At 41.2% G+C, this 23,594-nt stretch overlaps 1 pseudogene; it reads right to left on the reverse strand.

The window, feature by feature from the left end:
* Positions 1-224: 224 nt before the first annotated feature.
* On the reverse strand, positions 225-837 carry LOC126014181 (40S ribosomal protein S7-like; annotated as a pseudogene).
* Between the last annotated feature and the right edge of the window lie 22,757 nt (positions 838-23,594).

The following is a 23,594-nucleotide window of genomic DNA, read 5'->3' on the forward strand; positions in this document are numbered from 1 at the left end:
TCTGCTCTTCCTCTACCTTCTCCTACACACAATCCCATCCACATGCAGCAGAATTTTGTCACCTTCCCACCCTCTATTACTTCTTTCATTCCCAACCTCAGCCCCAACTGTTCTGATATGCTGAATTTATAAAAGCACATTCTCTCTCTTTGTTTAGAACAGTCACATGTATCTAAAGCTAAAATGTCCATCTTCACTTATTATCAAAACAGATGTAAAAATTCCTAAGCATTTGGATGACTTGTGAGTGCGAATGATATTTTATTTAGTTTTATTTTGTTTACAACTGAAATGCTGCCCATGAGATTCCTACAGACCCCAGAAAAGGTTTCAACCTTATGCTCCAATTGTTCTATTGTCTTTATCCAAATGAACCTTTATGAGCCTGCTGCCATCCAATTTCACGCGGATTCTCTTGCCCACAAATTCACTAGGGAAGATCAAGTCCTCCAGGATTGCATCATGCACAGCTGGCAGAGTGCGGCTTCTAGAATGCTTTTGCTTATTTTTTGCACAGCATTTTCGAGTTGGCTTAGGCAAAATTCTCCTCTGAGCCATAAAGACAACATGCTTTCCTCACTGAACTTTTTCTCCTGTTCCTGTACTAACCAGATTGGATTTTCTAGAAAGACTTTAGTTGGGGAACAGGAAAGAAGATTGTCATTACTGACCACCACCAAATTCAGTTTCCTTGGCTTCTGTGATACTCAGCTTCTTCGGCTGCACCTTCAGGTCAAAGTTCATCTCCAGCTTAAAAAGAACCTGGGAAATGCCAGACTTGAATCTGTCTGGCTTCTCACCGTTGGGCTTTACAATCTTCAGGCTCAAACTGAACATGACTTTCTCCTTGGTGAGTGCCGGACTAGGAAAGACATTTGGATGAATTTTTTGTTTTAAGGTACATAATCTATTTCAAGTATCTCATTAGCAGCCAAAAGCTCAGTGCCAACTTTGAACTGCAGCTACAGATATATATAAGTGTACAGATCAATAAAAGCAATTGAATAAGCACATAGGTCATTATGCTCTAGAAATTTGGGATTACTTTTCTGTACTTGTCCTTATAAACTTTGGGATTTCCTAGCTTGTAGTAGTTTTACCCTAAGATCTGCAACCTTTTTCCTTTCCTTTTTTAGAGGGAGTGGTTAGGACTACACCTGGTTGTACTTGGGGGTGACACCTGGTTTTGTGCTCAGGGGTCACTCTAGGTAGCAGGCTCAGAGAACCATAGGTGAGTCCCAGAGATTGAACTTGAGTCAGCAGCATGCAAGGCAAGTGCCCTACCTGTTGTACTAGCTCTGACCCCCTTCGATCCTTCCTAAATTATGATAGTGTATAAAGAAAATAGGCAGATAATTAAAATAACTGAGAAAGTCACCAGCCGTACTAATAATGACCTTCTACTTGCATCATTCTGCAAAGCATACATTTATCTTACATGTTCATGAAAGTTCTAAGTCTATTTAAATTAAATTTTCAGGCGAATGGTTTTGATGATAGACAAATGCATTCCAATAGTACTTTTTCTGGACAATTTGACTATTCACACTCCATGTCATAATTTAGATGTTAAAAATGACAAGAAGAGAGGGGGAAAAAAATGACAAGAAGAGTTATCTATTGGGAAAAAGTATTAATAAGAGCTCCTGAAGGCAAATAGTAAAAACATGACTAAAAGTGGTCTGAGCTGGGCTGGAGAGGTGGCACTACAGGTAAGGCATCTGCCTTGCATGCGCTAGCCTAGGACCGAGGTTCAATCCCCCGGTGTCCCAAATGGTCCCCCCCAAGCCAGGGGGGCGATTTCTGAGCACATAGCTAGGAGTAACCCCTGAGTGTCAAATGGGTGTGCCCCCTTAAAAATAAGTAAAAGTGGCCTGAGCTGGAACTAGAAATATATGAGTTCATATTGTAGAAAATTCCTGACTTCAGCATGGCATGTCTAGGGCTTCTTCCTATCATCTGGTATTATACTTCTCTTAGACCCACTTTGTACCAATGTTATTCTTTTTTGGGGGGTGGGGATTTTGGGTCACACCCAGTAGCGCTCAGGGGTTACTCCTGGCTCTATGCTCAGAAATCGCTCCTGGTAGGTTCAAGGGACCATATGAGATACCGGGATTCGAACCACCAACCTTCTGCATGCAAGGCAAACACCTTAACTCCATGCTATCTCTCTGGCCCCCCAATGTTATTTTTGAGATAACACTGTATGTCTAAAGAAAATGAGTTTACCAGCTTCTAGATTTTTATCTCATCTGTTAGCTAAACCACCTTACCTCCAGACACTAAATATTAATGTTTGTGCTTATTGATCAAGTTCTCATGGTTAAAGAAACTATCAGGGGAAAAATGTGTTAGGTTAGTTTGTTTTTTTAGGGGTGCCCAAGAACCAAGGGGTCACTTCTTATAAGCCTCTGCCTTATGCCTAATGATTTGGTACTTAGAACCACAAGGTCCAAACCCAGTAAGATTGGATAAAGAGAAAGAAAAAGTCATTCAGGGGATACCAAGGTCTTTATACATGGTAAGTTTGTGTTCCACTGTTTAAGCCATCTCCTTGACCCAGAGCAAGCAAAACTTTTTAGTTCTTTTGTTTTGTTTTGGGGAGCCATACCCAGTGGTGCTTGAAGCTACTGTGCGCAGAGGACTCTGAAATTCTGATGACTAAATCCAGTCTTCTGCATGGAAAACATGTGCTCAAACCCTTGAAGCATCTCCCCAGCCTGAAAGCAATACACTAAACAGTACCTGTAGTATGGTTTTTCAAATGTAATATTTAGCACAGAAGAGATTTAAAAAAAATTTTTTTTCTTGTATTTTCCAAGAGAGAAATCTCACCAGAGAAGCAGTCCTCATTGCTGAAGTGCTTCACAGCCCAGACAAGGTTTCTTTCTTCTGTAATTGTGTTCCCCTTCACCTCCAGGCTCTGGCTACCACAGCTCCATCAGCACTTAGTTTTTCCTTAAACTTTCAGTTACAAGTCACTGAGCCCCTGATGAATGACTATTCCGTGACTTTCTGACTTCAATTTTTGGTAGATAAACAATACGAGGATTTATGGTTCATATAGCTAAAATATCATAGGAATGCATTGCAATGTAATGAGCTCTGCCTAAGAAAAGTGAGACCATTTGGCAAGCTCACCAGGTCTTGGATGAGAGGAATTTGGCTCTGGAGAAGAAATCAGGGCTGCTAGGCTAACTCCAGGCAATCCTAATGATGCATTTTGAACAGCAAGATTAGCTGCCACCCCCAGATCAAATTCTAAGGAAGTGCCCTTTGGCCCTGACATCAGCCTCACAGTTTTCGCTCTTGCTACATAACCCCCAGAGATATAAAAGCTTTATTTGTGCCAACAGATGCACGTATGCATACATTATTCCTGTCTCTATTGATCTTCTTTCTCTGAGGTTGCAAGAAGAGCAAGAAAGTAACTATAACCATTTATTCTCTGAATGTTTGCCCGTCTCCCTCATCAGGTCACCAGCAAAACTATATTTGAATTTCAGAGATTATGAAGTGAAGAGGAAAGAGAGTGTTAGGTTACGCTTTATTTTACCTAAAGCAAAGATTATCCCTGGTTTCTTTGTATGTTGTTTACCCTCCAAAGAGAGATTTGGATTTACCCTCAAAACAGAGATTTTTTTCCTTGTAAACCTGGGTGGAACTAGCTCAGGATAGCCTGAGCAATATATCTGTCCTTCCACTGTCCTTACTGCCCCACACAGGGCTGGTCTCTGTACTCAATAAAAATGGCAATTATGGCAGGCAGTGGGGGAGATATGAGGTAGAAGATTGCCAGACTATACATATTTCACCCTCAGCCTGATTTGAATTATTTCATTCATGACCCTGATTCAGACTTGTTCACCTGGGGTTGGAGATGCAGTGTGGGGGGTGATTTTACAAAAGAGAATCCGAAGACGGGGAAGAGTCCATGAAAATCTTTGTGATTGTCAGAAAACAGTAATGTGTGGCAAAGATCCCACTGGCATTTTTTTTTTTAAATTGAGACCAATGTGAATTACAAATCTTTCACAGTTGTATTTCAGGTACTTAGTGACAGTGAATTAGAGCCATTCCAACCACCATTGTTGACCTCCCTCCACCATAGTTCCCAACAGGCATCCCATGCCTCCACCCTTAGCCCCCTGAACTGCTAGTGTAACAGGTCCCTTTTGTGTATAGCTTGTTATAATTTTTTATTTCCACTCAATGCTCCTGAGAACACTTGACCACTGGGTCCCATCCACTTTTTTCCCTCAATCTGTAGGAAGACATAGAAATATGAGGCACAACAAGATGACTCATGTTCTATGGTTTTGTAAAAATAAAAAGATGGTAGTCTCTATTTAGAGCCATAAGTATAAAAAATTTTAAAAGAAATAAAAATAAATAAAATAAATAAATTAATGAAGATGTGGCATGGTTTTGTTTGTTTGCATTGGTGCAGTAAACATTGGGGAAATTGGAAAGAAAATTACCTTGGTCTAAAAGATACAAGTTGTCTCTACCCTTGAAGCATACTGTCATGAGACTGAATACAAACTCTGAACATGTTGTCAAACCCTAATGTGTTTCTTTATGGTGCCCAGTAGCAGTTGTCAAAGTCTGTAACTAAAGAGCTTGTTTTTTGTTTGGGTTTTGGCTTTTTTTTTTTTTTTGGTTTTTGGGTCACACCCGGCGGTGCTCAGGGGTTACTCCTGGCTGTCTGCTCAGAAATAGCTCCTGGCAGGCACGGGGGACCATATGGGACACCGGGATTCAAACCAACCACCTTTGGTCCTGGATCGGCTGCTTGCAAGGCAAACTCCTCTGTGCTATCTGTCCAGGCCCTGTTTTTTGGTTTTTATTTTTGTTTTTTTTTTTTTTGCACAGACCTAGGATAAAGCCTAGAATAGAGTCTTTATTGTCGTAGGAAAAGTTCTGCTCAGCCACGGTTGTTTGAATCAGTCTTTTGTAATTAATAAACCTAGTTTTTGCACAAATCCTAGGATAGAGGAACTTCTAATTTCATCTCACCATTAGGTGATGAGGTAGGGCAACCTGCCCTTACATCAAGTTATTGCTGTTTCCTCGTCGTCCCAGTGTTATATGAACCTACCCTGGTGCAAGTTGGTACCAGAGCAGTATAAGGGCCTCCCCCAGGGAGAGTGTTGATTCCGGTGCTAGTGCAGGGAACTGTGCCAGTTCTAAGGTTGGCCCACTGGCATTTCTAAGGCACTTACTCTAAAACCAGCTTTGTCCATTGATCTTATGGGATCTTCCTGGCAGCCTATACCAGTCATTGCCAGTGCTCTATGTCATGCTTTTGACCTTTTATTCTATCTGAATCTGCTGAGGTTATTCCTAATCAAATGAGAACCTTGCCTCCCCTCTTTTCTGTGGACAGATATAGCAACATATCTCAGAAAGTCTGGGATCAAAGAAGCTGATCATGACTTTCTTCATTCTTTGCTCATTACTTACTTCTCTGGTCACTAAGGGTTTTTTCTTACATAATGGGACCTCTGCCCCCATACACACACCTTCTATTTCATCTCATTGGGCTCTGATTTCAGGAAAATCCAAACCAGAACCTAACCTATTACCACCTCCGCTTGACATTATGGCAAACTGTGGCTGGAGGAAATTTAGTCCATGCTTACAAAGTTGACAGGGAATTGAAGTTCCAGTTCAGATCCAAGAGCCATCAAAGCGTATGTGTATCACACCTGTCTGATGCTATGGCATCCCTGTACTTCATCTCCTCTCTTTTCCTAGGAAATCATCAAAGATAGTGATCCTCTGAGTACTTGAATTACAACAGTCCCACTTTAAATCAGTGAAGAGCTTTCTGAGAATCTGCTTTTCCTGCTAGAAAAATCCAGCTCACTGATGGAGTCTTTCAAGTGAATGATGTTGGGAAATTGAGACTCACTTTATCAGTATACCAGTATTTACTAAGAACTTGTGAAATGCTCTTTTCCACAGTGCTAAACAGCAGAGGGCAAATTGAAGAAGGTGACCCCACCTCTCAAGGAGCTTGCAATATTAGAGAAAAGAACGCCACCACCTCTGAGTACTAGATGTATTTAATATTCAAATGAGTAACTAGCACTTGTGTTTCTGAGGACCCCTCTCCCACCTGCAGGGTTGGACCAGACCTGAAAGCTCCTTGCCTGTATCCTGAAATTTAGCATCCCAGGGTCCTCCAGGCTTTTGAGATAAGTAAGGCCTCCATGCCTTTGGGCTGATTTTAAGGTTTCAGAGACTATTTTTTTCCCCAACATGTATTACCAGAGTTTCTTCATCTTCCTGCCTACAACACAATTATTTTTTTTTCTTTTCTCAGTTCTGTCAACAGAATCAGGATTCGTTCTCATCTGTGATCCAGCTTTATTGCATTTTGTTCCACATCAAAATGAAATCATCTTGTATTTGATTTTTCTGTTTCTGACTTGCGTTGTTGTGCGTCACTGCCCCCACGCAATGTCATCCGGGTTATAGCACAAACGTCAGATTTCCTCTCTTCTTATTGCTGAGTCAGACTCCATTGTGTCTATATCCAGTCATCTATCATGAGCCACGTCTGTTTTCAGTTCTTGGCTCTTGCAAATAGTATTCCTGTAATGAATGAGGTAAACACATACTATTCTTTTCAATGAGCATTTTTGTATTTTTTTGAACGGAGTGGAACTATTTTTTAGGAGTGGAATGCAAGACCATGGGTAGTTATAATTTTTGTGAGAGCTTTCCATTCAATTTTCCATAGAGACTGGACCAATTTACATTCCCAGGACAAGGGTTCAAGAATCCCTTTATACTCTGATCCCAGCCACTGTTGTTTGGGGTCTTTTTGACATAAGCTTTCTCACTGGTGTGAGGTGATAGTTCAATGGCCTTTTGATTTGTGTTCCCTTGACAGTAAGAGAGAAAGAGCCATATCTCAGTACCTGTGGGCCATCTGTCACATTTGCTACAATGGATTCATTTGCATTACACTCTGCTTTCTTAGCTGTGGACTGGACTAAACAGACAAACAATTGCAGAGATGACCTGAATAGATGAACTAATCAAGATGTTCCCTAAATTTCAGTCTGTCTACAGTTTCCCCACTATTAGTATACTTGCTGCTCTGTCCCTCTAGATAAGAGGAAGACAAACAAGGGGTCAGACATTTAGAAGAAAGAGCTCAGAATTAGAATGGGAATGTTTCCAACGTCTCTTTTTCCAAAGTACAATGAAATGAGAATTCTACAAGCTGACTTCACAGACATTTCTTCGGTCATTCAGAAATGGACTGGTTTGCTCTCTACCATGGGCTGGCGGGTTTAAGGAAAAAAGTAATTACAATAATGGAAGAAACCATGCGTAACTGATGCTTCCACAAGTACATTTTCCCCAAATATCAATGATTTTTTTATTATTCTTGGTGACTCACTTCATTCATTAAACTCCTGAGTTAGCTTATGCTCTCAATGATCATAGCTTTTTGCAATTTTGCCCTTTCACTTCCTTACCCACCCCATATCCAAATTTAAAAGAATTCTCTGTGGTAGTTTAAAAAAGCTAAGATCAAACTGGTTTGAGGCTTAGAATTTGTGTGTTAACCTCTCCCTTGGAGAAATGGGCTTCATTCTGTTGACTCTGATGAGGCTGAACGAGACACTGCAGAACAACTCTTGTACTGATAAGAGCCCAACACCTCGTCAGACAGACTAGCCAACAAGAACTGCACAATTGACTCCATTTGAACTCCAGTTTTCTTGGTCTTCCTAATCCTAAATAACATACAATGTCAATTCTTCACTATTTCTGTACAGTCCATGAAAGTCCATTGTTCCTCAATAGCACATACTTTCAGTTCTCCCCCATGTCTATGTATGAACTGACTCATACATAGTCATGGGGGGAACTACTCTAATGTGTCTCAGCTATTGTGTCCTTCTGCCTCTGCTGGGTATAAAATCAAACTCTCTAATCTCTTTCATTGAAGCTGTTTGCCAGCCTATGCTAACGACCATTCTTCTTAACTTTAGTTGTTTCATGACCAATAAAACACCCTCTCCACTCTTCAGTTGTTCCTGTGCTTTTTCTGGAATGACGCAGATGGGTTTGTTTATTACATCTTAGCATAAAGCTGAAGTAACCTTGAAAGGTGAGATTTTGGGTTCACTCTTAGACATTTTTCTGCATCTTGGTTTTAGCAAGAGATCTTCAAAATGAAGGGGCTACAGTCCAACACTGTCCCCTTTGCTTCCTTGGTTCCTCTTAAAGATTCAAACCACCTGATGGGGCCAGAGATATAGCATGGAGGTAGGGCATTTGCCTTGCATGCAGAAGTTCAGTGGTTCAAATCCCGGCATCCCATATGGTCCCCCGAGCCAGCCAGGAGTGATTTCTGAGCATAGAGCCAGGAGTAACCCCTGAGCGCTGCCGGGTGTGACCCCCCCAAAAAAAACTAAAAAAATTAATAAAACAAAAAAGATTCAAACCACCTGAGGCTTCCCAGAGCCTAGCTTTCATTTGACAAGTGTTCCTGTCTCTGCATATAAATGGATGTACCTCAGTTGGACTTGGGTGCTTTTTTGGTTGGTTGGTTGGTTCTGGTTTTGTTTTGGGGCCACACCAGTGATGTTCAGGGGTAACTCCTGGCTATGCGCCCAGAAATCACTCCTGGCTTGGGGAACCAAATGGGACACCAGGGAATCAAACCGTGGTCCATCCTAGGTTAGCACACACAAGGCAATTGCCCTACTACCTATGCCACTGCTCTGGCCCTGGACTAGGGTACTTTTAAACCTCTCATCTTCCAAGAACAAAAACTGGGTAACTCAGTTTTCACAGACAGCATTTAGTACTACACTCCATTAGATCACTGGACACATAAACAAGATTTTATAATTAATATTTTAATAACTAATGAGCAAACAAATAACTCTGCCAGTTCGAGCACTCTATAACCCATTTGAGTAGCCTAACCACAAACTGATGTAGCAGCCAAATACTGCCCCATGCAAGACTTTCCAGAATAGTTGCCTAGTCTAACTATAAATCTTAATATTGATGTCAAAAGGATGGTTTGCCCACACAAATGACAATTCATATTTCTCTGGAATATTCAAATCATAACGTAGTCACTGCAATATGTGACAAAAATTAATACCGTTAAAGAGAGAAGGTTATTTTAAAATTCTAGCTTTCACTATTAATAGAATACTACACTACAGAGATTTTCTGGTCTGATCACTACTTTGGCACACAAATTCATCCAATATCACTTTCCCAGATCAGTGCTTGTGGAGTTGGGTCCAAATAAAATAAGCAAGATGTGTGGGTATATGGAAAGAGTAATTAACTTTGCCTTTGGTAAATTGGTAAAATTTGGTAAAATTGGTAAAGCCATTTAGGTTTTTACAGTCACATGAATTATTCTACAGCTCAGTCCCCAAGACTTTCAAATGCTTATAGATATTGAAGACCTCAAGAAATTCAGGACTGAAGAGATAGTACATAGGGTAGGGCATTTGATTTAGACATAGCCAACCTAGGTAAAATCTCCAATACCCCTGTATGGTCTCCCAAGCCCATCAGGAGTGATTTCTGAGGGCAGAGCCAGGAGTAAGACCAAAAACACCAGTGGGTGTGGCCACAAAATAGACTATGATAGTCTTATTATAGATAGGTAATAATATCCAGAAACAATAGAAATGAGAGCCAAGAGGATCAGTAAGAAACTTGCCACAAAGAGCAATAAGAACAGGTAGGGTAGAGAAGTGTCCACTATAACAATGATAGTTAGATATAATCACTCTGGACAAGAACTGGGCGCTGAAAGGGAATAAAGTGATATGCATGGTATTCCTTAAGTAACAATAGTGTAAACCACTGTGTCAAAAAGGGAAAACAAGGAAGAGAGAGAGAGAGAGAGAGAGAGAGAGAGAGAGAGAGAGAGAGAGAGAGAGAGAGAGAGAGAGAAATATCTGCCCCAAAAGTAGGCAGAGGGTTGAGGGAAGGAAACTGAGAATGTTAGTGGTGGGAAATGTGTTATGGTGAAAGGTGGTATACATTGTATGACTGAAACTCAGTCATGGACAATTTTGTTACCATGGTGCTTAAAGTGATCATTAAAAATAAAATAAATAGGGACCAGAGAGATAGCATGGAGGTAAGACATTTGCCTTGCTTGCCAAAGGATGGTGGTTCAAATCCCGGCATCCCATATGGTCCTCCTGAGCCTGTGAGGAGTAATTTCTTTTTTTTTTTTTTTTTTTGTGGTTTTTGGGTCACACCCGGCAGTGCTCAGGGGTTATTTCTGGCTCCACGCTCAGAAATTGCTCCTGGCAGGCACAGAGGACCATATGGGGCATCAGGATTCGAACTGATGACCTCCTGCATGAAAGGCAAACGCCTTACCTCCATGCTATCTCTCCGGCCCCATAATTTCTGAGCATAGATTCAGGAGTAACCCCTGAGCGCTGCCGAGTGTGACCCAAAAATAAACAAAAATAAAATTAAATTAAATTAAATAAATAAATAATAAAAATTAATAAAATTAATAAAAAACCAAAACTGAAGCTGGAGAAATAGTACAGGGGTAGGGTGTTGGCCTTGCATATGGTCAATCCAGGACATATGATGGTTCAAATTCCGGCATCCCATATGGTCCCCTGAGCTTGCCAGGAGCAATTTCTGAGCAGAGAGCCAGGAGTAACCCCTCAGCACTGCCAGCACTGTCCCAAAGAAAACCAAAATAAATAAATAAATAAATAAATAAGGCTTTTCTGCAGAAGACAGCTAAGAAGACACCATGAAACATGATCTCCAGGGCCCAAACCTAGTAAACTGGCCCCATCCAATAAGGTGGAGCCAGAGGAACACTGCCACAGGCATCTTCTAACCCACAAACCCCACCACAGCATAGCACAGCACATAGTAGAAACCACTACACAAGCATGGCAATGGGGAAACAATGCAGGACAACACCATGCATAGAGAATGAAGATGACCTGAAAAGTACCAACCACCTAGTTAGCCTCTCAGGTAAGGAGTTTAGAGTAGAAATATGGATGATGCTCAAAGAACTCAAAACAAGCATAGATCAAGCTGAACAGATCACAATGATAAAAAACAGAAAACTCCAAACTGAATTAACAGGTCTGAAAAACTCAGTAGATGAAATGAAAACCTCAATGAAAAGCCTCTTTAACAGAGTAACAGCAGCTGAGGAAAGGGTCAGTGAGCAGGAGGAGATGCAGAACAACTCCTTACAGCAAAAGAGATTGGAAAAAAAAAAACTTAAAGCAAATGATCAGACAATGAATAAACTACTCAAAAAATGTGAACAGGGGCCGAGAAGGTGGCGCTAGAGGTAAGGTGTGTCTGCCTTGCAAGCGCTAGCGTAGGACGGACCACGGTTCGATCCCCCGGTGTCCCATATGGTTCCCTCCAAGCCAGGAGCAACCCCTGAGTGTCAAACGGGTATTGCCCAAAAACCAAAAAAAAAAAAAAAAAAAGTGAACAGATGAAAATAGAAGTCTTTGATAAACTCAACAGAAACAAAATAGGAATCATTGGAGTCCCAGAAATCCAGGAAGAAAATAAGAAGAGTTGGAGGAAGTGTGAGAAGAGGAACAGGAGTAAGAAGAGAAGGAAAAGAAGAATAAAAACAGGAAGACAAGGAAGAAGAAAAGGGGGAAGAAGAGGAGGAAGAAAAGAGAAATAGGAAGAAGGAAAAAAAGAGAAGACAAAAAAGAAAGAGGAAGAAGAAAATGAAGAGGAGGAGGAAGAAGAAATAGAAGAGAAGAAGGAAAAGAGTAAAAAGAGGAGGAAGAAGTAGAAGAGGAGGAAGAAGAATAAGAAAAAGAAGAGAAAGAGGAAGAAGAAAAAGAAGATAAGAAAAAAAGAAAATGAACTGAAGATTTATTTTTAATTTCTTTTCCCCCTCCCTATTTTTAATTTCTTTACTTTTCTTATAATAGTGTCTTCATTTAAGCACCATATTATAAACATGTTTGTAGTTGGGTTTCAGTTAAAAACACTTTTTAAAATTTTTTTGTTTGTTTGTTTGTTTTTTGTTTTTGGGCCACACCCGGCGGTGCTCAGGGGTTACTCCTGGCTGTCTGCTCAGAAATAGCTCCTGGCAGGCACGGGGGACCATATGGGACACCGGGATTCGAACCAACCACCTTTGGCTCTGGATCGGCTGCTTGCAAGGCAAATGCCACTGTGCTATCTCTCTGGGCCCAACTTTTTAAAATTTAAAAAATAATTACTATGATGAAAAATAAATTAATTAATTTAAAAAACTATTGAGGTTTCCCAAACTAGCTTGGCTTAAACTATTTGTTAGAACAGTTCATTAATTTTCTTCTACAGAAATTTTCCTTGAAAGACAGTCAAGAAAGTCATCCCTCAATGTTCCCAATAAGGGCCAATAGGCTAACAAAGAGTAGAATGACATCTGTTTAATTGCTATAGAGTCTCCAAAGGAGGCATGACCTCATATGTTCCCATCATCGTGACAAAAGGTAACTTGTTTCCCAAACTCTCCCCAACAGGACAGCAGGCATCTTGTGAGAGAGGACCTTGAGACAGCCAAGAATTCAACCTGTCACATCTGCTTTTTCCCAAGGCAAATTTATTTTTGAATGGAATAAACACGACAATTAAAAATTAACCTAACCACCTAGTGAGCTACTGCTCATGTGTCTTCCTGACAAGAACAGGCTAGCAGAGCTCACCTGGGAAGAAAGAGAGTGCAATTTATTAGAAAAGATAAGTTGTGCTTAACTGACTATGAAGAGAATAAAGGATTTAGTCCCTGATCCATGATAGCAATGTCTAAATAGGAGAAATCTCATTTGGCATACAGACAAACTAACTCCACGAAATTATGATCAATATAGCATAATACTTCGTGACATTTTATGCTATATTTTGCTCCCAACAGAATGGCATATATTGTGACAAATTAAGAAGGGCCTCATAGGGTGAGACAGAAACTGAGGACACTGGGCAGGAAATGTGCACTGGTGAAGGGTGTTGGACATTGTATGGCTGAAACTCAATCATGAACAACTTGTAACTATGCATCTCATGGTGATCAATTAAATTATATATTTATTAAAAAAAAGGAATGGCATATCTCATATCTTTGCAGCAAGTTTTTCATCCAGGCATCAAGTTGCTTTCTCCATTCTCCTGAATGCAGTTGGAATCAGAATTTGTTTCACCCAAAGAAACAAAGCTGACAGATAGCCTAACTTCTGAGCATCTACTCCATGAAGCTTAGAGGGGCTCTCATTTTCTTGGACTACCATTGGCATCCAACAAATCTAAGATAACCAATTGAGAAAGCTTAACCTACAGGAAAACGGAAGCATTCCAGTCACCTGCCAGAATCAAAATGAGACCAGGTGGGAGCAAATAGCTCCCAGAAAAATCTTCCAACTAAGTATCAGTGTCTGAAAAATCAAGCAAGCACTATGTGGAGAAGAGCAATTTCAGCTGAACCCATTCCTAGTCTATGGAGGTGTAATCAGGGATGAGGGGGAATAGCTTTCCTTAAGATCCCAAGCTTTAGGGTTACTTATTAATCAGTCAAAGAAAACTGATTTAGCAGCACATTTTAGAGAGCAGAGATAGTGTTGAATAACAGTCCTGGATGGGGCTGAATGATGATAGGATGGAAAGATGAAGACCTTTCTCCTCCAGCCCAGGCCGCGCATCTGCACCCCCTTCAGCCGGCGAGTCTGAGGGTTCAGGGTGGCAGCAAGGAAAACTCACATCAGTCAGGTTTCAGGAGACATGAAGTTTTATTCAAGGCCCTAACCACCACATGTGGCTCCTAAGCTTAAACCTTTTACGTTGGGTTCATCGTCAGCCCTGACATCCAACCTCTTTCAGCCATCTCCTCTCCTGCTGCTTCTTCCTTGCTGAATCTCTCCCAATCTCCCCCTCCAAATCTTCCTCCTGCTCCTGAGGCAAACTTTTTTGTTACCTACCACAGACCCTCCCAGAAATGTGCTGGTCTTACTAGCAGGTAAGGTTACACAGGAAGAACAGGGATGGGTAACAAGATAATTCCTTGCATGTGTAGATAAGTTCCTTGCATATGCTTGATCCCATTTTCATTAACAGTACCACATATGATTCCCTTGTGTACAGCTAGGAGTTGCTCCTGAGGACAGAGCCAGGAGTAACCCCAGACAGCTTCTGGCTGTGGCCTAAAAATTTCCCTGCAAAAGAGTAAACTTTAGGTTGATTTAAGTTAAATATGGATTTGGTAATGTCCTTGGGAAAAATTATGTTTTCAGTCTCAGTTTCCTATTCTATTATGTGGGATTTATTTTACACACTTCATAGATGGGTATGACATATATGATGACACATGTGATGACATTGTAAGGGTTTAATAAAGGTTAAATTTCTTTTTTGGGGGGGTGGGTTTGGGCCACACCCGGCGACAGTCAGGAATTACTCCTGGCTATGCATTCAGAAATCGCTCCTGGCTTGGGGGACCACATAGGACACTGGGGGGATCGAACCGCAGTCCGTCCTAGGCTAGCAAGGGCAAGACAGAAACCTTACCCCTTGTGCCACGGTTCCAAGGTTAAATTTCATTTTTTAAAAAAGAGTAAACTTTAAATGCATTTCGATAAAGTTCCACTATAAGTTTTCCTACATGAAGTTTCAAGTAAAGCTATTACAACAGATATGTCCCTAAATCTTTAATTTAGAATAAATCCCTAAAGTAATCATTGTAAGTTTTGGTTTCACAACCTATTCCTCTCAATTATGTGTAAAAGAATGTTTGTGTCATTAAAAAATGTGGGCTGGGCCGGGCGGTGGCACTAGAGGTAAGGTGCCTGCCTTGCCTGCGCTAGCCTAGGACGGACCGTGGTTCGATCCCCCGGTGTCCCATATGGTCCCCCAAGCCAGGAGCGACTTCTGAGCACATAGCCAGGAGTAACCCCTGAGCGTCACCGGGTGTGGCCCAAAAACCAAAAAAAAAAAAAAAAAAAATGTGGGCTACTTATTCATGGCCAGGTTGATGACAAATTTTAACTGTTCTCTAAGTTTCAAAATAAAATTGTGTTCCTAGAACACAATGTTCTACACAAATAGGAAATTTTTGCTAAAATGGCACCAAAAACAGTTTCAGAAAATAGGTTTTCAATTTACTGAGTAAATGTAATGATTGCTCTCATATTCATTTAAAAAATGACATAAAATGATCATTTTCACAGAAAATTTAGTCAATTGTCTCTGAAATGATAAAAATGATATACTTTATAAAAGCATATTAGTTTCATGAGTGAATATATGCTCATCCACAGGTGAATTTGACTAATAAACTGGAGTTAAGCATAATTAAGGCACATCAGTCTGGAGAGAAAAGCTAATACCTTTTTCTATATCTGCATTTATGTTCTATTCATTAAAACTTTACAGTTCATTAGCACATTAATAACCACAAAGCGCAAAACCAGTGAGGTAAAGGTAATTCAGTATTCCATATCACTTCCTTGGTGAAACATTTAGTTAGCAATGTGACAACATAGCCAACAACTGCGACAGCAAAAAGCTTGTCAAAGAGGAAGTGAAAAAATGGCTTAAAGTTAATAATTTGTTGTTTGTATGCTAGTGTGCTCAGGATATATGAGAACAATTAAAAGATGTGATCAAGAACACAAGTCATATTTTGTTTTCTTAATTAGTTGTCATTTGTTGCAGCAAACACAAAGATACTACTAATATTACAGACTACAGGGAGAGAAGCTGCAGCTTTGCCAATGCTGGTCAGTTCCATCTCGGGGTCGGATCATTGGAACCTACTCAGGCTGGGGCAGTCCAAGTCGTTGCCCTGTTGGAGGGTCCAGTGCTCCACCCACCCGTACCCACTTCCACCCACATTTAAACTGCCCGTGAAGAGAAGACACAGCAGCCTCAAACATAGTAGGCCCAAATGTTGCTGCACTGTCTTAGTAACACAGCTACTGGTACACACAGCCTCATATGCAGCCATATGACATCTCCAAAGTTCATGGAACTGACAGCCCAGTAGGAACATGGAAAATTAGATGAGAAAGTGATGTAGAGGCCCACAAAGCTCCATGAACAAAAACAGAAGCTCAGCCGTCCTTGTCTTTTTCCCCTGACTCCAGGCCTTCCCTGGGTGCCAGCTCAGATGGCCAGAAGTGGGTTCAGGTGGACTCTTAGTGGTCCTCAGGCTTTCCCCCTCCCTCCATACTTCAGGGGGGAGGTGCATGGGGAGGAGGGCAGGCAGACATCTGGCTTCTGGTTTTCTCTTTGATTCTGGAGACCAGCTCTTGCCAGGTATGGGGTTTGGGGAGGCCCCATACCAGAGCCTTTCTCCCTAGCCTGGGGAGTGCTGGGAGGCTTGGCAGGCCCCCAGCCATCCTTGTCTTTTTCCCCTTGGGTGCCAGCTCAGATAGCCAGAAGTGGGTTCAGGTGGACTCTTAGTGGTCCTCAGGTTTCCCCGCCTCCCTCCATACTCCAGGGGGGAGGTGCATGGGGAGGAGGGCGGGCAAACATCTGGCTTCCGATTTCGTCCTTGATTCTGGAGACCAGCCCTTGCCAGGTATAGGGTTTTTTTCCCCTGGACTTCAGTCTTTCCCTGGACACTGGTCTAGGTGGACTCTATAGTGGTCAACAGGCTTTCCCCCTATCTCTCCCTACACTAATGGGAATGCACTCTGGGAGGAGGGCAGGCTGTTCTAGCACTGGTTTATATTGGGACAGACAGTGGAAATTTTTTTCTCTTTTTTTATATTGATGTTATTGTGTGCAAATATTCTATATATCCATAATATCCATCTTGTATTGGGACCTTGATACTGCCCTACAAAGCTCATTTCTAATATTTTACTGCCTCAGTCCCAACCCTTACTTCCCCCCATCCTCCCATGTAGGTGCAGCTAATGACATGAAGCTCACCACATAGAATGATAAGTGCAGTTAGAGAAATAACTACACTGAAAACTATCATAACAATGTGAATGAATGAGGGAAAAAGAAAGCCTGTCTCGAATACAGGTGTGGGTGGGTGGGGAGTGGGTAGATCTGGGAAATTGGTGGTGGGAATCCTGCACTAGTGAAGGGGGGTGTTCTTTATATGACTGTAATCATACAAGTACAATTATATTTGTAATCACGGTGTTTAAATAAAGATAATGTAAAAAAATAAAATAAAAATACAATATAAAGAAAAAAACAGAAGCTCACAGAAGGCTCAACTACCACCTACCAGCTCAGCAAATCCTCAGACCATGACTTTAGTAACACCATTATGAAATATATATTGCAACAAGAGATTATAAAGTCAATTATTTTGTGCTGCTGAGAGGGTAGGTTGGAGGTAGTGAGTGGGTGGGCAACTTGGGACCTTGATGGAAAGAAGGTCACACTGGTGGTAGGATTTGCGGGGGGTGGGGGAGGATATTGAATGCCTGAAATGACTGTATGATGAACAACTTTATAAATAATACTGTTTAAAGTTTCAAGCAGAAAAAATATATGACAGGCTACACATATGTTTGCATTTGAGGATATTTTGAAGGATATTTCTTAAAAAGATACAAGTTTTGGTTGTTTGAGTTTTAACAGTGAATGTCAAATGTCCCTTCCAAAGAATTTACTAATGTATACACTTTATCAGAGTACTATATTAATATCTACACATATAATTAAAGTATGTAGATAAGCTATTCTATAATCATTAAAAAAGATTGAGCAAGGGGCCGGAGAGATAGCATAGATAGCATAGCATAGATAGATAGAGCTTTTGCCTTCCATGCAGAAAGGCAGTGGTTCGAATCCCAGCATCCCATATGGTCCCCCATGCCTGCCAGGGGCGATTTCTGAGTGCAGAGCCAGGAGTAACCCCTGAGCAAAAGCCGGGTGTGACCCAAAAACCACACACACACACACACACACACACACACACACACAGATTGAGCAAGATCAGCAGTTTTTATAGATATATTTGGGTTTTGTTTGGGGAGACTTTGTTTGTTTGTTTGTTTTATGTTTGCTTGTCTGTCATATGGATCAGACCTTGGTTCTGTACACAGGGATTACTCCTAGCCAGCTTTGGGGAACCATATGGAGTGCCAGGGATTGATCCCAAATTAGTCATATATGAAGCAATCACCTTACCTGCACTATCATCTCTCTGTCTATAAACATACTTCTTTTTTGGTCTGTAACATTTTTTGGGCCACACCCATTTGATGCTCAGGGGTTACTCCTGGCTATGTGCTCAGAAATCACCCCTGGCTTGGGGGGACCATATGGGACGCCAGGGGATCGAACCGCTGTCCGTCCTACACTAGCGCTTGCAAGGCAGACACCTTACCTCTAGCGCCACCTTCCCGGCCCCTAAACATACTTCTTTTTTGGGGGGTGGGCCACACCTGGCCATGCTCAGGGCTTCCTCCTACCTCTGCTCTCAGAAATAGCTGCTCCTGGCAGTCTTGGGGGGTCCAAGATACTGGGGATCAAAATCGGGTCTGTCCCAGGTCGGCAACATGCAAGGCAAATGCCCTACTGCTGTGCTATCACTTTGGCCCCTATAAACATTTCTTAACTGGGAAAGCATTTGGAAACTTATAAATAGACTGTACAATTATTGCAAAAAAATAAAAAGTCAGGGTGAAAACTGGACTTTTTAGTGGTGAGCTTAATATAGCATATATGTATATTTGTTTTTAATACTGCATTGTGAATTACATAATTTTATAAGACAATGTTACTTCAAAACTTTTTACTAAAAAAAAGTGTTTATAAAGTGCCACGAAGATAAAACTTTCTCATGGATATTTCATTTTATTATATAAGGTTATTTAAATTTGCTGTATGCCGGGGCCGGAGAGGTGGCGCTAGAGGTAAGGTGTCTGCCTTGCAAGCGCTAGCCAAGGAAGAACCGCAGTTCGATCCCCCGGCGTCCCATATGGTCCCCCCAAGCCAGGGGCAATTTCTGAGCTCTTAGCCAGGAGTAACTCCTGAGCATCAAACGGGTGTGGCCAAAAAAGAAAAAAGAAAGAAAAAAATTGTGCTGTATGCCAAGTACTTAAGATATAAATAATAAAGCTAAACTATTCAGTATATAGTTTTAAATGGGGAATAAAGGGAGATGTCCAAAGGATTCAAGTACAGGCTTTGCACGCAGAAGACTCAGATTTGATCTTTGGGACTAAGCAATTCCTAAGCACCAAGCCAAGAGAGGCCCTTGAAGCATTGCCAACTATGACCCCAAAAACAAAAACAAAAAAAACAAAAACAAAACAAGAAGAAAAAGATATTAAGTTTAGAAACTAATATTTTTAGCTGGTACACCCATCAGTGCTCAGGAATCACTTCTGGCTCTGCACTCAGAAATCACTCCTGGGGGCCAGAGAGATAGCACAGCAGTAGGGCATTTGTCTTGCATGTGGCCGACCCAGGAGTAACCCGGTTCTATTCCCAGCATTCCATATGGTCCCCCACCCTGCCAGGGGCGATTTCTGAGTGCAAAGCCAGGAGTAACCCCTGAGAGCCGCTAGGTGTGGCCCAAAAACCAATCTATCAATCAATAAATAAATAAAGTTAAAAAAAATAAATAACTCCTGGCAGGCTCAGGGAACCTTATGGGATGCCAGGGATTGAACCCAGATTGGCTACACGGTGGGCAAATGTCCTACCCTCGTGTTATCACTCCAGCGCCCCAATGATCATATTTCTAAGTATAGAATTTATGTTCCAAACTATCTAGAGTGACTTTCCTCTGGAAAATATTTGTAGGCAACTACCACATTTGACTTTAACATCTTAGTATATTTTATTTTTACATTATACATATATTTTTGTTTCACTTGCTGTATTTTAATTTTCAAACAATTTCTCATATTTTAAATATCTTCCACCTGGACTTCATGGTATGGCTATAATAGGTAGAATTTGTATTTGTTCCCTAGCACTGCATGGCACCCCATCCTGCACTTGGGAGGACTCTCACAAAATGTTTTAATAAAACTTAAAATTTAAATATAAATTAACTTAAAATCTACTTGCAGGACTTGTGAGGCAACTTGCCTTACTCATGGTACACTCTATACCTGGCACTGCATAAGGTCTCCCGAGCACCACAAATGGGCCACTGAACTCTTTACTTGGCCCTGAGAATAGACAGGCATGGCCCAAAACCTCAGTAACAAACAAAATCTCTCTCTTCTTCTTTGATTAGCAATAAACTGTAAAACAAGATGGTTTCTCATCATAGAAAACACAGAATCAATGTTTCTTAAGTAAGAAAATTCATCTATGGAGCTGGAGAGATAGCATGGAAGCAGGGAGTTTGCCTTGCATGCAGAAGAACAGTGGTTTGAATCCCGACATCCCCTATAGTCCCCCGAGCCAGCCAGGAGCGATTTCTGAGTGTAGAGACAGGGGTAAACCCTGAGTGCTGCCAGGTGTGACCCAAAAAAGAAAAAAGAAAAAAAAAAGAAAAAAGGGCTCGGAGAGATAGCACAGCAGCGTTTGCCTTGCAAGCAGCCGATCCAGGAGCAAAGGTAGTTGGTTTGAATCCCAGTGTCCCATATAGTCCCCCGTGCCTGCCAGGAGCTATTTCTGAGCAGACAGCCAGGAGTAACCCCTGAGCACCGCCGGGTGTGACCCAAAAAACAAAAATAAATAAATAAATAAATAAATTTAAAAAAAATACATCTAACTCAGGGGTAGATGATGGACCAGAAATATCTTTTAACAGCTAGAATTCCTCCCTTTTCTCTCTGCCATCCTCACTGATCAAGATTTCCCAATTGGATTTCTTGTTTTCTACACAAGCTAGCTGCCTCAGTTTAAGGTTTAAAAAACTCCTTGGACCACATTCAAAAAGGAAAGTAGAGGGAACAGTGATGATGGAACTCTCCTCCACTTCTTTTTCCATTTTCCAGGAAGGAAAATGCTTTTCTGAAGCTCATTATCTTTTAGCCTGGGGGTAGGTGACATTTCAATCAACCACAGACAACTGGAAAGAGATTTATAAGATCTAGTTGACTCCTCAGGGTCAAGCACGAAACAAAATGCAGTTGCATTAGTAATGAAAACGGAATTGTGCCTCCCACTAAGCATTTCAATCTTTTATTTCTTAGATTGTTTCCAGCACACTTATATTAGTAACCATTCTGCATTCAGCATGATTTCAATTTCCTTCTGTGTGAATTCTACATTGTTTGGACTTGCTGACAATATTTTTGAGTTTTGTTTTTGTTTTTCTTTTTCAGCTACATCTGGCTGTGCTCAGGGCAGATTCCTGGCTCCGTGCTCAGGAATCAGTCCCAAAGGGCTCTAAGGACCCTATGGGAAGCTGGGGAGGTTGGTTGTATGCAAGGCAAGCACTCTACCCACTATACTCTTATTACAATATACTCTTATTGACAATATTTTTGGAAGCTTATTTTCTGAGGTTCATTGTAATTTCTATTTGAAAGATTATTACTTGGGGCCGGTGCGGTGGCACTAGAGGTAAGAGGCCTTGCAAGCGCTAGCCTAGGACTGATCCCCCGTTGTCCCATATGGTCTCGCAAGCCAGGAGCGATTTCTGAGCGCATAGCCAGGAGTAACCCCCTGAGCGTCAAACTCACTTTTTTTCTCCAACAAGATATGAACTAAGCCATGAAAGATTATGGGTACACCAGCCCACGCATCAGAAAGCTGGCCATCCTGAGAGGAGAGGGCGGACCAAGCCCCCACCATGCCAAAGCCCTGCCTACTGCCTCCATCACTCAGAATCACTGTTTTCCCAATGGTCTTGCTTCATCACTGACCCTCTACAATTTCCTTCAGGGACACCAATCTGACCAAACTTATGTCGGTTTGGGGGCTGATATTACCAGGGCTTTTTGGAGTAAGCTTAGGCAACCTCCCCCCAATATCTTCTTTCTTCCAGGAAGCCTGGTACCTGAATGCATGCCCCTAAAAGTCATAGTATCAGTAATACTGCTTTGAATCTCTGAAAAACTTCAATTGCTTAATGCTGTTATTCCTATAGGAACACACCAACTTAAAAGAATGGACAGCTAATCACAAGAGCTTACTAAACATTCTGCCATTGTATTAAAAACTTCATTTGAAATGCAGTTATTTTCATAAAGGTGCTTGCTAGTTTACTTTTACTTTTTCTTTTCTTTCTTTTTTTTAATTTTCTCCTCTTTTTATTTTATCTTTCTTTTTGTAAATAACTTTGTTTTCACTTATCTGGAAACAAATGTATTATGATGAACTATGTCAACTATATAATGCATCTTTTTCTTGATTTTTTTATTTAAACACCATGGTTACAAGGTTATTTATAAAACAAGTTTTTTTCCACAGATAAAGTTGCTCATGATTGAGTTACAGTCATAAAATGTACATCAACCTTCACCAGTGTACGTTTCCTTCCACTGCCAACAGTTTCCTTCTCACCCTCGTGATGCCCTATTCACTTCCACCAACCCTCCCCTACCTGCTCTGAGGCAGACATTTTGTTTCTTTCTTTCTTTCTCTCTCCTTTTTTTGACACTGTGGTTTGCACAACTGTTAATAAAGGGGTACCACACATGTCACCTTATTCCCTCTCAGCATTCAGTTCTTTTCCAGAATGATCAGTTTGAACTATTGCTTTCATAGTAAACCCTTCTCTACTTGAACTGCAATCTCCTATTTTTGGCAAGCTTCCTACTATGGACTGGTCTCCTAATCCTCATCTCTATTCTCTCTGGGTATGAACCCCACAATGTTTATTATTTTTCTGATATTCCACAGATGAGTGAGATTATTTGATGTTTATCCCTCTTCCTTTGAATCATTTCACTCAGCATAATAGTTTCCATGCCCATCCATGTAGAAGTAAATTTTATAAATTCATTTTGCCTAACAGCTGTGTAGTATTCCATTGTGTAGGTGGACCTCAGTTTCTTTAGCCACTCATCCTTTGTTGAGCACCTGGGTTGCTTCTAGTTTCTGGCTATTTAATTAGTGTTATGCCAAACATAAATACAGAGGACATTTTTGTATTGTGTTTTTATAGAAATGATATTGCTGGATCATAAGGAGCTCAATTTCCAGTGTTTTGAGAAGTATTGCTTTCCAGAAAGACTGGACTAGACAGCATTCCCACCAGCAGAAAATGAGAGCCCCTTTCTCCCTGCATCCATGCCAGCACTGGTGCATTTCTTTAAATAAATTTTAAGTTAGGTTTAGATTACAATGAGCCAGGATGATAATATAGCAATTTGGTGTTTAAAGGGTGTTTGCTTTGCCTATAGTCAATCCAGGTTCAATATCTGGTATTCCATATGGTTCCCTTTAGCCCACCACAGCAATTTCTGAGTTCAGAGCTAGGAGTAACCCCTGAGCTCCAGGTATGGCCCAAAAATAAACAAGAAAAAAAAAATTAGGGCCCGGAGAGATAGCACAGCGGCGTTTGCCTTGCAAGCAGCCGATGCAGGACCTAAGGTGGTTGGTTCAAATCCCGGTGTCCCATAGGGTCCTCCGTGCCTGCCAGGAGCTATTTCTGAGCAGACAGCCAGGAGTAACCCCTGAGCACCGCTGGGTGTGGCCCAAAA

This window comes from Suncus etruscus, chromosome 7 (genome assembly GCF_024139225.1).
Source record: "Suncus etruscus isolate mSunEtr1 chromosome 7, mSunEtr1.pri.cur, whole genome shotgun sequence".
Lineage (NCBI taxonomy): Eukaryota > Metazoa > Chordata > Mammalia > Eulipotyphla > Soricidae > Suncus > Suncus etruscus.